This window comes from Nicotiana sylvestris, chromosome 1 (genome assembly GCF_000393655.2).
Source record: "Nicotiana sylvestris chromosome 1, ASM39365v2, whole genome shotgun sequence".
In the NCBI taxonomy this organism is placed as follows: Eukaryota; Viridiplantae; Streptophyta; class Magnoliopsida; order Solanales; family Solanaceae; genus Nicotiana; species Nicotiana sylvestris.
The window spans coordinates 57,045,881-57,061,763 of record NC_091057.1 but is presented as its reverse complement, the minus strand read 5'-3'; positions in this window follow the sequence as shown (position 1 = coordinate 57,061,763).

Sequence of the window (15,883 nt, the reverse complement as noted above, 5' to 3'; positions counted from 1 at the left end):
GGTGGTGAACCCGAAGGATGGGAATAATACGGGACATGTTATGGCCATGACTACAATAAGTGGAAAATGTAGAGATGCAACCACCTTAAATCAAAAAAGAACTGTGGATGATGATGTTGTGGTTCAAGAAGATGAAATTCCAAGCAATGTGGTTCAAGCTAATGAAGAAGTGAGAATTGATGTTGATGAAAATGTGGAGGAGACGCAAGAAGAAGTGAACCCATCTAGGGAACACGTGATTGACATGCCGAAACCAGTAGTACCAAAGGCTAAGGCACCAATGACAAGGCCTCCTCCTCCATACCCTCAAAGGCTTGCAAAGAAAAATAGTGAGAACCAATTCAAAAAGTTTATTAATATGATGAAGAGTTTGTCTATTAATGTGGCGTTGGTTGAGGCTTTAGAACAAAGGTCGGGTTATGCAAAGTTCATGAAGGACCTGGTGACCAAGAAAATATCGATGAATTGTGGGACTATCAAGATGACACATAAAGTGAGTGCTATTGTGCACTCAATGACTCCAAAATTGGAAGATCCCGTCGCTTTCACATTCCCTTGCACTATTGGGTGTGCTGACTTTGCCAAAGCTTTATGTAATCTCGGGGCAAGTATCAACTTGATGCCATATTCGATGTTCAAAACTTTGGGAATTGGGCAACCAAGACCCACATCTATGAAGTTGCAAATGACGAATCGTACAATAAAGAGACCTCTGGGCATTATTGATGATGTGTTGGTTTGAGTTGACAAGTTCATCCTCCCGGCGGACTTTGTGATTCTTAATTGTGAAGTGGAATATGAGGTGCCTATCATTTAGGGTAGACCTTTCCTTGATATGGGGAAGGCTCTTGTTAATGTGGAAGCCGGTGAGCTCACTTTCCGGATGGGTGACGAACAGGTGGTCTTCCATGTGCACAAATCTAAGCGGCAACCGAATAGTAATGAAGTTTGTTCGTTCGTGGATTTGGTCACCGATGTGATTATTGATGATGCTGGTGGCACAATGAATGTTGAGGATAATTTGGAAGCCGTTTTGCTCAATCTTGATAATATTGAGGATAATGAAGGCTATGTGGATTGTGTTAATTCATTGCAAGGAATGGGATCGTACACTTATGATCCTTTCAAGTTATCTTTGGATCTTGAAAATCGGAAGACTCCTCCAACAAAGCCCTTAATTGAGGAGCCTCCCACTTTGGAGTTACAGCCATTGCCTCCACATCTCAGGTATGAATTCCTTGGCCCTTCTTATACTTTAACAGTTATTCTTTCTTCTTGTTTGATTAAAATGCAGGTAGAGTCCACATTTGAGGTACTACAAAGGAGGAAAAGAGCAATCGGATGGACATTGGCGGATATTCGGGGCATAAGCCCCGCCTTTTGCATACACTAGATTATTTTGGAGGAGGGTGCCAAACCCTCCGTTGAACATCAAAGGAGGCTAAATGAAGCAATGCAAGAGGTAGTGAAAAAAGAGATAATCAAGTGGTTGGATGCCGGGGTTGTTTACCCTATTTCTGATAGCTCGTGGACCTCTCTGGTGCAATGTGTCCTAAAGAAAGGGGGAATGACTGTGGTAACAAATGACAAGAATGAATTGAACCCCATAAGAACCATCACTATGTGGAGAGTGTGCATGGACTATAGGAAGCTCAACAAAGTCACTCGGAAAGATCATTTCCCTCTTCCATTTCTTGATAAAATGCTTGATAGGTTGGCCGGACGTGCTTTTTATTGCTTCCTTGATGGATACTCCAGCTACAATCAAATCCTTATTTCTCCCAAGGACCAAGAGAAGACCACTTTCACTTGTCCCTATGGTACTTTTGCATTCTCGCGGATGCCATTTGGTTTGTGTAATACTGACAACTTTTAAGTGGTGTATGATGGCTATTTTCACTGACATGGTGGAGGATATTCTTGAAGTCTTCATGGATGATTTCTCTGTGGTTGGCAATTCTTTTGAAGATTGATTGAACATTTTGGATAGGGTCTTAGCTAGATGGAGGAGACAAATTTGGTATTGAATTGGGAAAAATGTCACTTCATGGTCGAGGAAGGAATTATCCTTAGCCACAAAATTTCAAAGCATGGTATTGAGGCCGACAACGCCAAAATTAAGGTGATCTACAAACTCCCTCCCCCTAAATCCGTGAAGGGAGTGAAGAGCTTCTTGGGTCATGGGGTTTTCTATCGCCGATTCATCAAGGACTTTTCCAAGGTGGTAAACCCTTTGTGTAAACTTTTGGAGAAGGATGCCAAGTTCCATTTCAACAAAGATTGTATGAAGTCATTTGAATTGCTCAATTTCAAGTTGACTACTACTCCTATTATCACCACACCGGATTGGATCTTACCTTTTAAGTTCATGTGTGATGCTAGTAATGTGGCAGTTGGAGCAGTTTTGGGGCAACGTACAACAAAATCTTCAATCCGGTCTACTATGCTAGTAGGACCATGAATGATGCCCAAGTCAACTACACAGTGACCGAAAAAGAGCTTCTTGCTATTGTTTTTGCCATGGAGAAGTTCTGCCCGTATTTGATGGGTACAAAGGTAATTGTTCACATCGACCATGCAACGCTTCGGTATTTGGTGAGCAAGAAAGATTCTAAGGCAAGGTTAATGCGGTGGGTGCTTCTTTTGATACCCAATTTTCCCTAAATTATTTTCAAAATGCATATATATCTTCAAAATAATGCATGAGCATCAATTAATATTTTTCTCACAATTTTTGCATTTTTAAAAGATTTTCTGATTAGTTTATCCCAGTGTTTTACTAGATAAATAATTACTGGCTGCATCACAAATAGTTATATAATAGTTTTAGTGCTTAATTTTATCATTTATATTTATACTAACTATTTCATGAATATCCATACTTACATTTTTAGGGTTATAATTGCAATAACTTTGCAATAATAGCCCATGCGTGCATAATTACCCTATTTCACCAGAAAATAGCTTTTTATATTTTTATAATATTAAGTAATTATTTAAAATTATTTTTATGCACCAACATCACTTTTTATCATGTATTAGCTATTTGTATAAATTATTTTATCAATTAATTGGGTATTTAACAAATAACCTCTTTAAATTTATTTTAATTTCGAACTAGCCCAAAATATTATCCCCAGCCCAATTTCTATCCAACCCGCCCCATCACCAGATCATATCCTAGCCGTTGATCTCAAAAGATCAATGGTCCAGGATCAATTACCATTTTTAATTACCCCTAACACCCCAAAACCCTACCCATTTTTATAATTCTGCCGCCTCTATTTCCCTTTCCTCCTATGTTCTCTCTCAGATGCTCCCCTAACCCTAGCCGCCGTCACCGGAAAACTACCCGTTCCATAGGGTTACTCTGTTATTCAGGCCCCTGCCGGCCTCTTACCTCTTCTGGTTGTTCGATTTTGTTGTTACATGAAGGAATCTCGAAGAGATTCAACTCAAATTTATTCAAAACCATTTTATGAACCTACCTATGGTCATCTCCGTTTGTGAGTGCTATTATCTTGGTGTTTATGGCTCGAATATATAGTTCCAAACCAGACTTTCTTTCATCTCTGTCATTCTTTTAAAACCCTAGTCTCTTGCTACTCGAATCTGTTCAGATCCTTGTAGATCTGAGATAATTTTAAGTTTATTTGTTATTTCTCTTTAAAAACTTTCTGTGTTTTCTTATTATTAGCCGATTTTTGTCTTCTCTAAAGTTAGGGTTTCACCCCTTTAAGTTTTTTAAAAAAATACTAATGTGTTTAACCCTAATTTTCTTTACTTGTTCGGCTGATTCTCATGACTATGTTCTAAACCTTAGGGTTTCTGCGTATTTCACTGATTATTTCAATATTTGCCCAATATTTTTTATCTCTGTCAATTAATAGAGATTGACTGATTTTATTAGGGTTCAAAATATATTTTTCTGTTGAAATTAGTACTTCCCTGTGATTTTTACCTATTTTCCTTATTTGTGACGCCTAATGGATTACTTGCCTTAATTAGTTTATTAGCCTGACTTTTAGATTTTGATTTACTCTAACTGACTTAAGATTTATTTCCTACCTTATTTGAATCCCAATCTGAGTTGTTAATTGATTCTCCCCAATTTATGGAGGTGTTTTCCGGATTCTGTGGAATTATTTGATCAAGTTTAGCCCCACAAATTAACTGGCTGATTGTATTTGCTTACCTTATTTGTGAACTCTATTTTTCGTGCCTTCATTGTCTTCTCTGCTGAATGCTATACAAAGTCCATTCTGACTTCTTTCAAAGACACGAACACACTGAGGAAGAAACACACACACACACACACAAACTCTTGCTCTCATTCAAACCTTTCTGTTACATGTGTTTGCTACATTGTCTAACCGGCTGAAAGCCAAGGCTAGACTATTGGATTCTGCATACTTTCAACTTCCTGTTTGCTATTTCCTAACTGGTATGTCCCCATTCCTATTATCATTCAATATGCTATGGAGTTGAACCTATGTGCTTTCCTATTTATTGCTCTCAATCAGAATGACCACTTCTGTGTAGTTCAATCCTATCTTTCCTGTTTATTGCTCACAATTAGCATGATTACTGTTGTGTATGACTTTCTTGTTCATTGATTTAAATCAGCAAGACTACTTATGTTTCTCTGTCCTATTTTGTGTGTTGTGGAATCTGACTGTTATAAGATGTCAACCTGTCTTTGCATGTGTTATGTTTCTGATAACTAGCATGCCCTTGACTCTCATGAAATTGTCTTATTCAATATGTCAATATGGTTCACACACTTTAGCATGTTATTATTTGATACAGGATGCCTATCTACTTATTTTCTCAACTAGCAAGCTTGCCTTGTTTTATGTGTTCTTGACTTCTATGTTCCTAACCCCCGCTACCTTTCTCTGTGTAGTTGTCTGTTTATTATTTTGTTCCAAGCATACTATCTGACCACCTAGTGATGATTAATGAACTAAGTCAAATCTAGGCAATATGAAACTTTGCTTGAAGTGGTTGTGATCCTGTTTCTGTTTACTGTTTGATTGCTGGAATTTTTGTTTGAATTCTGAGTGTTGAAATGACTATGTTTGTTCATATTTACTCCTAAAATCCAAACTGTTTTCTTAAAACTATCTCCTATTTTTATGTACTATTTCCAACTCCTATTCTTAGAATATCTAGGGTCCTGCGCCTCCAGTGTGAGCACTGCCTAGGAGTCCATGAGACTCCTCCTAACTCTGACACACTGGGGCTGGCTTTTCCAAACTTGTTCACAAAATTATTTCTATAAAAGGGTTTCTGGTGTGAGCATTGCCCGGGGTCCCTGAGGCCCTTGGGAACTTTGACGCACCAGAAGGCCATTTGGTGTACTATGAGATACTGGCATATTTCAAACTTGGTTGAAGGCCTGGTTTCCAGGTTTACTTTTGGGCTTATCCAGACTCCCTATAGTATAGCAATTTAATTCTGTAATTCATTTATATCTGGTCTGTAATAATAATTCCTTTAAAAAGAGATATTGAGGTTATTAGTAAAACCGGGAAAGGATTTTTATATATAACTTTGTGGGGATCAGGTAGAAACCATGTCCATAGGACTATTGTGATGATATTTATTTGCATTAGAAACCATGTTCATATGGTTTATCTCATTATGTTGAATTCTCATCCTAGAAATCCCGCTTCTAGGCCGTTTACCCATTCTGCAATAATCATGTTTTCAAAACCTATATGTGTATTAGAAATCATGTTTCTGGGATATTTTGTTGCACTCACTTGGCAATTAATTGACACTTTTATTCGCCTAGATATCATGTCTATAGGAAAATATATATAAAATTAGTTTCATCGCTTAACCGTCATGCCTACAAGAAATTAGTATAAAAACAGTTCCAACACTTAAATATCATGCTCATAGAGATAAACATGTAAAATCAGTTCTATAATGCTTGTGATCATTTTCAGCGCGTAGACAACATGCCTATAGGGTCTAAACGGATAAAATCTGCCTGTTTAAATTAGTCACCGGTTTATAATACGTTTATATATCATACCTATAAGATCCTACTAGTTATCGCCTAGGCAAGCCTGTAGGATAATTAAAACACTAAAGTTGCCAAAAACTGTGTTTGTTTGACTGTTTATAAACTGACCAGACCGATTAGGTATTTACTGCTTTGCCTTAATGAAATTGCTGCATATTTTGTGCTCATCTAGATATCTTGCTATAGGACTTTAAATCATTTAAAACTGTTTGTTTGAGGCGTGCAATTGTTTGCTTATTTGTGGAGGTAAATGTGAGCCCCTTTAACTGCTCCTTATGTGATAGTGCTACCTGTTTTGTTTGGCGCCTAGTTTTCTCCTTTTAAGCACCATATGTAAGTCTAGAACCACCTTAACTAGAGGTCCTAAGCACCTCCAAGGCCCTAGGCAAGGGATGAGTAATGCACGCATAGGGTACGTATTTGTTGCTATTAGATTGCTAAATAATCAAGGGGAGGGTAATTGGGTAGTAAAGGATATGATGACTTGTGCGCTAATGCTACGCGTAACACCTCTATTTGAGAAACGTTTACCGAGTATTTCACAGAAGTGATCTTATAGGCTAATAAACCTAGGACCCCCTTTATTCCCGTTTAAATAATCTCTATTTGTTTAAATTGCTTATGACTAATTCACTTAAATTGAGTTTGGCCAGGACCCACCATTGTGGACCTCGAGGGGTGCCTAACACCTTCCCCTCAAGGTTATTTCGAGCCCTTACCCAATTTCTGGTAATGCAAACCGATTTATGAGTTATTTGCTTTAAGTGCCCTAACGTACCTTAAATTCGTTAGGTGGCGACTCTTCAAATTCCATACCAATTCCTAAAAGGAAAGGAGTTGTCCCCAAAATGTCGAAACTCAGACTCTGCGAGGAAAAAGGGGGAACGACAGTATGTCGACTCTGCTGGGGATATCTTAGGCTCTTGCCATAACGAATTTGTTTTTGTGAATTAGTCTTAAGCATGCTTTATTATGTTAATACATGTGCACCCTTTCCCCTTCCCCCTTATTTGGATTTAATTGCCTATTTTTAAGCATTTATGATTTCCTTTACTACAGAAACTGACTTGTCTCCCTATTTTCTTTCTTAACGACTTTCAATTATTAAATACTGCATTTATCATTTTTTTTACGTGCAAATACATGACAACATGTTATTTATTGTTGCATAAATCATGCTCAACATCATATTCCACTCGTGCGTAATCAATCAGCAACGTTTGATGAGTGTTTGCGCCCTTCCTATATACCACCCTTTAAATTCGGAAAGGCATATTTGCGGTAAAACTAATCGATCAGCAGTGCAGTCGACGGTTCCATGCCTTTCCCCCTCAAGTTGTCCAGTTGAGGGTACCAGTCTAAACCTCTCTAGAAACCTTACTATGATTAATTGTACATGCATCATGGTCAAACTTAGCCGGGTAATACGTTGTCCATATATTAACCCTTTAAGACGAGCCTCGTCCAAAAGTCCATCGGGTTTTCCGTTATCCCAACGGACGTAACCATGACTGTGTGCATTAATTTTGGAGAAATAAGTGCCAATATGCTAATTATTGTTGTATAAATAGTAGGATATAGAGGGGAAGAGGGCCTAACCATATTTGTTTTGCAGAAAATGAGACACAAAGTCCCTAGGTTTGGCATGGTCCGTAACATACCACTATTATTGCTAGACTGGTGAGAGGATCTTCCATCAAGTGGTAAGAATCATGTGAAAAGGGTCTTGGGAAACTTGCCTTCTTTATTGGACCTCCAGTTGAACAACATGTTAATTGAAGCTGCCACAATGTTCTAGGACAAAGAAAGAGCCGTGTTCCGCTTTGGAAACATAGAAATGACCCCTCTCTTGGAAGAAATAGGGGGATTCGTTGGGCTACCTTGGGATAGTCCTGGTTTATTGGTGCCGGAAAATCGCTCTACTAGGAGGTTTCTGAAGATGATGGGATTAAAGAAGAATGATGACTTGGAGTGTCTGAAAAGTTCCTACATACCCTTTGACTTCTTCTATGAACGATACGGTCACAACAGATCTTATCGTATCTTCGATGACGAATTCTCCATCACTTCCTTATGTTGGATCCACCGTAGGGTTTTTGTGTTCATTGTATGTTTCTTGGGTATATTAGTATTCCCGATCCAAGGGGATAAAATCCACACCAGACTGGCCATGGTAGCCAAAACCTTCATGGATGGGATTGAGGGGAAGACATATACCATTGTCCCTATGATCATACCAGGCATATACCAGGCCCTAGAGGCTGCCAGAAAGGGTACAAATACTTCGAAGGTTGTAACCTGCTGCTGCAAGTTTGGTTGTTAGAACATCTCTAAAAAGGTCAATACCATCAAGAGCTTCCACGAAGGCCGTGGAATGATCACATAGCTTTCCATCATCCTAAGAAAATGACTTATATCCCAGACAGGTTTACTCAAACCGAGAATGCTGTAGGATGGGTGCAGTTTTTCAGCAATTTGACCGAGGATCAAGTTTAATGGATGTTCAAATGGTTCCCTACTGACGAGTTCATCATCAGATTCAGGGATGTTCCACACTTGGTACTGATTAGGTTAAGGGGCATATACCCTTATGCTCCCCTCAGGGTTATGAGACATGCAGACATGAAACAGGTCATACTACGAGTTGCAAAAATGAGTCACTACAGGGCATATTTTCAGGATGACGACGTCCCATACAAGTGTGAAGCTCAACATATGTGGCATTTGAAAATTATCGTGGAAAAGGATACCATCGAGCCAGATCGATATCATGCCGGTCATGTGTACTTTTACCCATTATGGTTAGAGGATAACATAGCAGGAATATTCGAGCCAAGGGTTGGTCCAGCAAATAGAGTCATAGATGAAGTTGCCGAGGCACAAGTGAAGTAACAAACTGCGCAAAAGAGTTCACGAGTCCGAGGCCGTGCACATGGAGCGACACAAGACCAACATGGAACTAATTAATGAATGGAGGGAAATGGCTGTCAAATCAAGCAAAAGGTTGGAATAACTAGAGTACATTCTGATGGAATTGGAGGGAAAATGAGGAAGAGAGTCACCGATTGCCAGAACACTGAAAGAAGCGAAGGAGGACATTTAGCAAGGGCATACCTACTACTGAACCTGCGCAAACTGGGAAATCTGATTGATAAGAGCATCCAGCCTGGGGAAGGTCCTTCTGGGACCAAGTAGATTAGGTTTATTTGATTTTTCAAGATGTAATAAGGCCAAGTGCGATTAGTGACTTATCTTATTTAGTGTCGTTTTAGATTCATCTATTTTTACATTAATGAAATGAGGTAGTTATTGACACTGAAATTCTCCAAATCTATTTGCCGCTAGGCCTACCTCGGGTACAATGAGGCTCCCAAATTAGGACGTGAATTTACATTCCCGCAATATGTGTTTAAATATTGCAAACATTTCAGAATCATTACTGACTTGTTTACCTTTTGTTTTTCCTTATTTTATTATTCCCATCCCCTAAGGTTGGTTCACGCATACTGGCATCAACAACATATCACACCAGATCTAGAGGCCCTCCACCTCCTCCTCCTCTGAGTAATTCGAAAAGCAGAGGAAAAGCTAAGAAGGATGACTTGAGTGGTATATGAAAAGAAAATGCTGAGAATGCGGAAACTTCAGATGGTCTGAGTACTCTGGCACATAATGACTTGGTTTTGAAGATACGTGAGTTACACGGAGAACTTGAGCAGGTCCGTAACTTGGCAAACCTCTCCCTCACTCTGAACGTCCCAGACGTTGACCAACAAAATGCTCAAAACCCAGCACTTCCTCAAAATACGCCAAAACAACGTACACAAAATCCTCCCGCACCCCATCAGTACCCCACACCACCTCAAAACCCCAATCCTCTACCGATACTAACTCCTCCACAACACCATCATCAACTAACCCAGTACCCACAAACCACTACCTATCACACTCCTCAGAATACACCAAAACCTATTCCCGATCCTCAAAACTCGACCAACAGTCACCACTACACCCAAATCCCTGATACTCACCAAAACAACCCCATATACGTGGAAACAATACCCCACTCCATTCAACCAATCTCCTATACACCAGAATTCGCTGAAAAGGACTGCTCATCAAGAACATGGCCGAGGAGCTCAAGAAGTTGACAATTCGAGTTTAAGGTGCCGAAGGAGGTAAAGGGATAGAAGGTCTGAACTACGAGGATTTATGCATAAAACTAGATGTGGAACTGCCGGAGGGATACAAACTTCCCAAGTTCGAAATGTTTGATAGAACAGGTGATCCCAAGGTTCATTTGAGAACTTACTGTGACAAGCTCATGGGGGTCAGAAAAGATGAAAGGATTCGAATGAAGCTTTTCATGAGAAGTCTTACCGGAGATGCCCTGTCCTAGTACATAAGCCAAAACCCTAAGAAGTGGGCCAATTGGGTGAGCATGGCATCAGAATTTATGGACCGGTTAAGGTTTAATACAAAAAACACACCATATGTCTTCTATATCCAGAACTTAAAGAAGAATCCAACTGAAACTTTTCGTGAGTATGCTACTCGGTGGAGGTCGGAAGCAGCCAAGGTCAGACCAACATTAGACGAGGAACAGATGAACAAGTTCTTTGTCCGGACACAGGATCCACAGTATTATGAAAGGCTAATGGTTATTGAGAATCTTAAGTTCTCCGACATCATCAAACTCGTAGAAAGGATTGAAGAAGGCATTAAAAGCAGGATGGTGACAAATTTTGAGGCACTGTAGGCCACGAACACTTGTGGAAGTAATATTTGTATTTGAACATTGAAGAGCGTTGGCTCAAGTTGTAAAGTGATTTGTGGATGTATAATTGGCAATTGAACCTTATAGAGCATTGTCTCAAATTGTGAATTGAGTTGTGAAGTAAAGGTGAAAAAGCAAAGAGGATTATAATATTGTCTCCCTTGACAGGATGTTGTTTAATTTTGTCTCCCTTGCCGGGATATTATTATTGATATTGTTTCCCTTGCCGGGATATGACTGTTGTACTATTGTTCCCTTGCCGGGATTTAATTATAAATTTGTTGATTTCCTTGCCCTTATTGCTTTGTGATTGTTGTTTGGGTGAGGAAGAGTGTTAAAGCACGAAGGGTGATGCCGTGCATTATTTTGATGAGAGAGTGTTAAAGCACGAAGGGTGTTGCCGTACATTTTTGTGAGAGAGTGTTAAAGCATAAAGGGTGATGCTGTGCCGCATGATGTACCATTCCATGCATTATTTTTGTAAGAGAGTGTTAAAGCACAAAGGGTGATGCCGTGCCGCACGATGTACCATTCCGTGCCTTTATATGAGTGATAATGCACGAAGGATCATTCCGTGTCATAATTATGTGAGGCAAAATCATGAAAGGTGATGCCATGCCATTTATATTGATTTTTGATGAGGACAAGAGTAAAAGCACGAAGGGTGATGTCGTGCACTTGTCCTTGATTTTCTTGATTCTTACTGATAATTGAGTTATGGTGTTCTTTACGTTTATTTACTGATTTTCTGTTGGTACTTGATTTTTTATGATGTTATTGATTCCCTTGCCCAAATTTCTTGGTGATTGTTGCTTGAGTGAGGAAGAGTGTAAAACACGAAGGGTGATGGCGTGCATGATATTTGTGAGAGAGTTTTAAAGCACAAAGGGTGATGCCGTGCACTTGTCTTCGATTTTCCTGATTTTTATTGATAACTGAGTTATGAGATCTCTACATTTAATTGTTGGTTTTTGGTTGATACTTGTTGAACCCCGCATCATGATTCCCCCTTCCTATCTTCAATTGAACTGTAGTGATCCTTATATTTATTTGTTGTTCTTCTGTTATTATTTGATGTGCCCGCAACATGTTTCCCCCTCCCATCCTTAACTATACATTTTTGTTTTTATTTTCCGATGTATATGACTTAACTGCACAGGTTTATTTGGTAGTCTGGTCCTAGCCTCGTCACTACTTCACTAAGGTTAGGCTAGGCACTTACCAACATATGGGGTCGATTGTGCTGATACTACACTCTGCACTGTGTGCAGATTCCAGTGCTATAGCTTTTGGACTGCAGTGAGATTGCTGCCTTCAGTCCAACAGGCGACCCGAGGTAGTCCTGCAGGCGTCCTCATGCCTTGGTGTCTCCTTCTATCCTTTCATTCTGTTTCTTTTATGTATTTCAGAGACAATGTTGCAATAAATCTTTCGAACCTTTATTTGTAGCATTCTTAGATAGTCTGTGAAATTGTGACACTAGTTCTGGGTAGACTTTGTTTAAGAAATTGTATAGGAAATATTTAAATGGTTTTATTTTGTTCTTCCGCTAGTTTAAATTCCGTTGTTTACAAAATGTTGGTTCATAATTGTTAAGGGATTAAAAATGGAAAAAAGGTAAACAGTTCAAACGATTTGCTTGCCTAGCTTTCACTAGTAGGAGCCATCACGACTCCCGAGGGTGGAAAATCTGGGTAGTGGCAGCGTGCAACCCGCTCCCATTTCATATATCTCGTTGCAGGCATGCAACCCGCTCCCATTTCATATATATCGTTGCAGGCGTGCAACCCGCTCCCATTTCATATATCTCGTTGCAGGCATGCAACCCGCTCCCATTTCATATATCTCATTGTAGGCGTGCAACCCGCTCCCATTTCATATATTTTCGTGGTGGCGTGCCACCCGACCCATTTGCAAATCAACATCAATCACAAAAGAATCCCGTCAAGGGAACAAGAGTATAACAACAACATCCCGGCAAGGGAAACAATATCGTAAACAATAACATCACGGCAAGGGAGACAATGCCATAACAATAACATCCCGGCAAGGGAACCAACAATGATAATCAACATATTAAGTATGAATAAATCTCAACGGAGTCACAACAATTACAACACTAGACCCACGGGCATGCTTGACACCGATGTATAGATACTCGTCACCATGCATATACGTCGTACTCCAAAATTAACATATAGCAAATAAGACACAACTCCTAATCCCTCAAGCTAAGGTTAGACCAAACACTTACCTCGATGCCACAAACACAATTCAAGCCTCAACTACCTCTTTACCTCTTGATTCCACCACCAATTCGCTCGTATCTAGCCACAAGTTACTTAACTATATCAATAAATGCTAAATGAATCAATTCTAATGCATGAAAATAGGTTTTCTAAAGTTTTTCCCAAAAAGTAAAAAATCGACCCCGGGCCCACATGGTCAAAACCCGAGGCTCGAACCAAAACCCGATTACCCATTCACCCACGAGCCCAAATATATAATTTTTTTTTAAATCAGACCTCAAATCGAGGTTCAAATCCTCAAAATTTTAAAAACCTAGGTTCTACTCAAAACACCCAATTTCCCCCATGAAAACCCTTGATTTTGAGTTGAAATCATGTGAAAAGATGTTAAAGATTGAAGAGAACGAGTTAGAAGTGACTTACAATCGATTTGGAGAAGAACTCTTCTTTGGAAAATCGCCCAAGAGAGTTTATGTTTTGAAAGAGTTTGAAAAATGAAAGATTTTCAGCTAAGTTATGAATTTGCAGGTCGTAGATGTCGCAATTGCGACCAGGGTTCGCAATTGCGAACCCCTTCAAAACCTGTTGACTTCGCAAATGCGATGATTTTGTCGCATTTGCAACTAAGTGAAATTCCGGTCACCTTCGCATTTGCGAGGGACCCTTTGCAAATGCGATATCGCATTTGCAATACAAAAGTCACATTTGCGACCAAGGCAGCCCAGGTCGACTTTCACATTTGCGACACTTCCTCGCATTTGCGAGCCAGGATTCGCAAATGCGACTCCTGCAGACCTGCAACATACCAGCAATTTTCTAAGTCCAAATTTACTCCGTGGTCTATCCAAAACTCACCCGAGGCCTCGGGGCTCCAAACCAAACCTACACGCAAGTCCAGAAACATCATACAGACTTGCTCGTGTGATAAAATCATCAAAAAAACATAAATAACTATGAATTTAGCATCAAAATCAAAGGAAATCTCAAGAAGTTTCAAAGTTTCAAATTTCACAACTAAGATTCCAAATCTCGTCATATGACCTCCGTTTCTTACCAAATTTTACAGGCTCAACTTAAATCACATATAAGACCTGTACCGGGCTCCAGAACCAAAATACGGGCTTGATACCATAAAATTCAAACATATTTCATTTCCAAAACTCATATATATATTCCAGAAAATAATTTTCTTTAAAAATTTATTTCTCGGGCTTGGGACCTCAGAATTCGATTCCGGGCATACGCCCAAGTCCCATATTTTCCTTCGGACCCTCCGGGGCCGTCAAATCATGGGTCCGGGTCCGTTTACCCAAAATATTAACCGAAGCCAACCTAAATTCATTTTAAAAGCAAAATTCACCATTTTTCAAAGAATGGCTTTTCGGATGCACGCCGGACTGCACACGTACATCGAGGTGAGACAAAAAGAAGGTTTTAAGGTCTTGGAACACAGAATGGACATAAGAAGGAAGTACCTGAGTCGGAGAACAGATGGGGATAACAGCTCCGCATATCGGACTCGGACTCCCAAGTCGCTGCCTCAACAGGCTGACTTCTCCACTAAACACGAACATAAAGGAAACTTTTTGATCTCAACTGACGAACCTGCCGGTCTAGAATAGCTACCGGCTCCTCCTCATAGGAAAAGTCCTTGTCCAACTAGACAGTGCTGAAATCTAACACGTGGGATGGATCGCCGTGATACTGCTGAAGCATGGACACATGAAACATTGGATGCGCGACTGATAAGCTCGGTGGCAATGCAAGTCTGTAAGCCACCTCTCCCACTTGATCCAGAATCTTAAACGGGCCAATGAATCTAGGGCTAAGCTTGCCCCTCTTCCCAAATCATCACGCCCTTCATAGGCGACACCCGAAGCAACACCCGCTCACCGACCATGAATGCCAAATCACGAACCTTACGGTCGGCATAACTCTTTTGCCTGGAATGAGCTGTACGAAGCCTATCCTGAATGATCCTGACCTTGTCCAAGGCATCCTGTACTAGATCCATACCCAACAACCGAGCCTCTCCCGGCTCAAACCATCTAACCAGCGACCGACACAGCCTACCATATAAAGCCTCATAATGAGTCATCTGCATGCTCGACTGGTAACTGTTATTGTAGGCAAACTCCGCTAAAGGCAAGAACTGATCCCACGAGCCTCCAAAGTCAATGACACAATCTCGGAGCATATCCTCCAAAATCTGAATTGTACGCTCAGACTGCTTGTCCGTCTGAGGATGAAATGCTGTGCTCAACTCGACCCTATGCCCAACTCACGCTGAACCGCTCTCCAGAAATTCAAGGTAAACTACGTACCTGGGTCCAAAATGATAAACACGGGCACACCATGAAGACGGACAATCTCCCGGAGAATAGGAGACTGCCATACGAATGAAATGTGTTGACTTGGTCAGCCTATCAACAATAACCCACACTGCATCAAATTTTCTCTGAGTCCGTGGGAGTCCAACAACGAAGTCCATAGTGATAGCTCCCACTTCCACTCAGGAATCTCAATCTTTTGGAACAACCACTAGGTCTCTGATGCTCGTACTTTACCTGCTGACAATTCAAACACCGAGCCACATATGCAACAATATCCTTCTTCATCCTCCTCCACCAATAATGCTACCGCAAATCCTGATACATCTTAGTGGTGCCCGGATGAATAGAGTACCGAGAACTATGGGCCTCCTCTAAAATCAACTCTCGGAGCCCATCCACATTAGGCACACAAACTCGACCTTGCAACCTCAAAACCCCATCATATCCTAATGTAACCTATTTGGCACCACCGTGCTGCACCATGTCC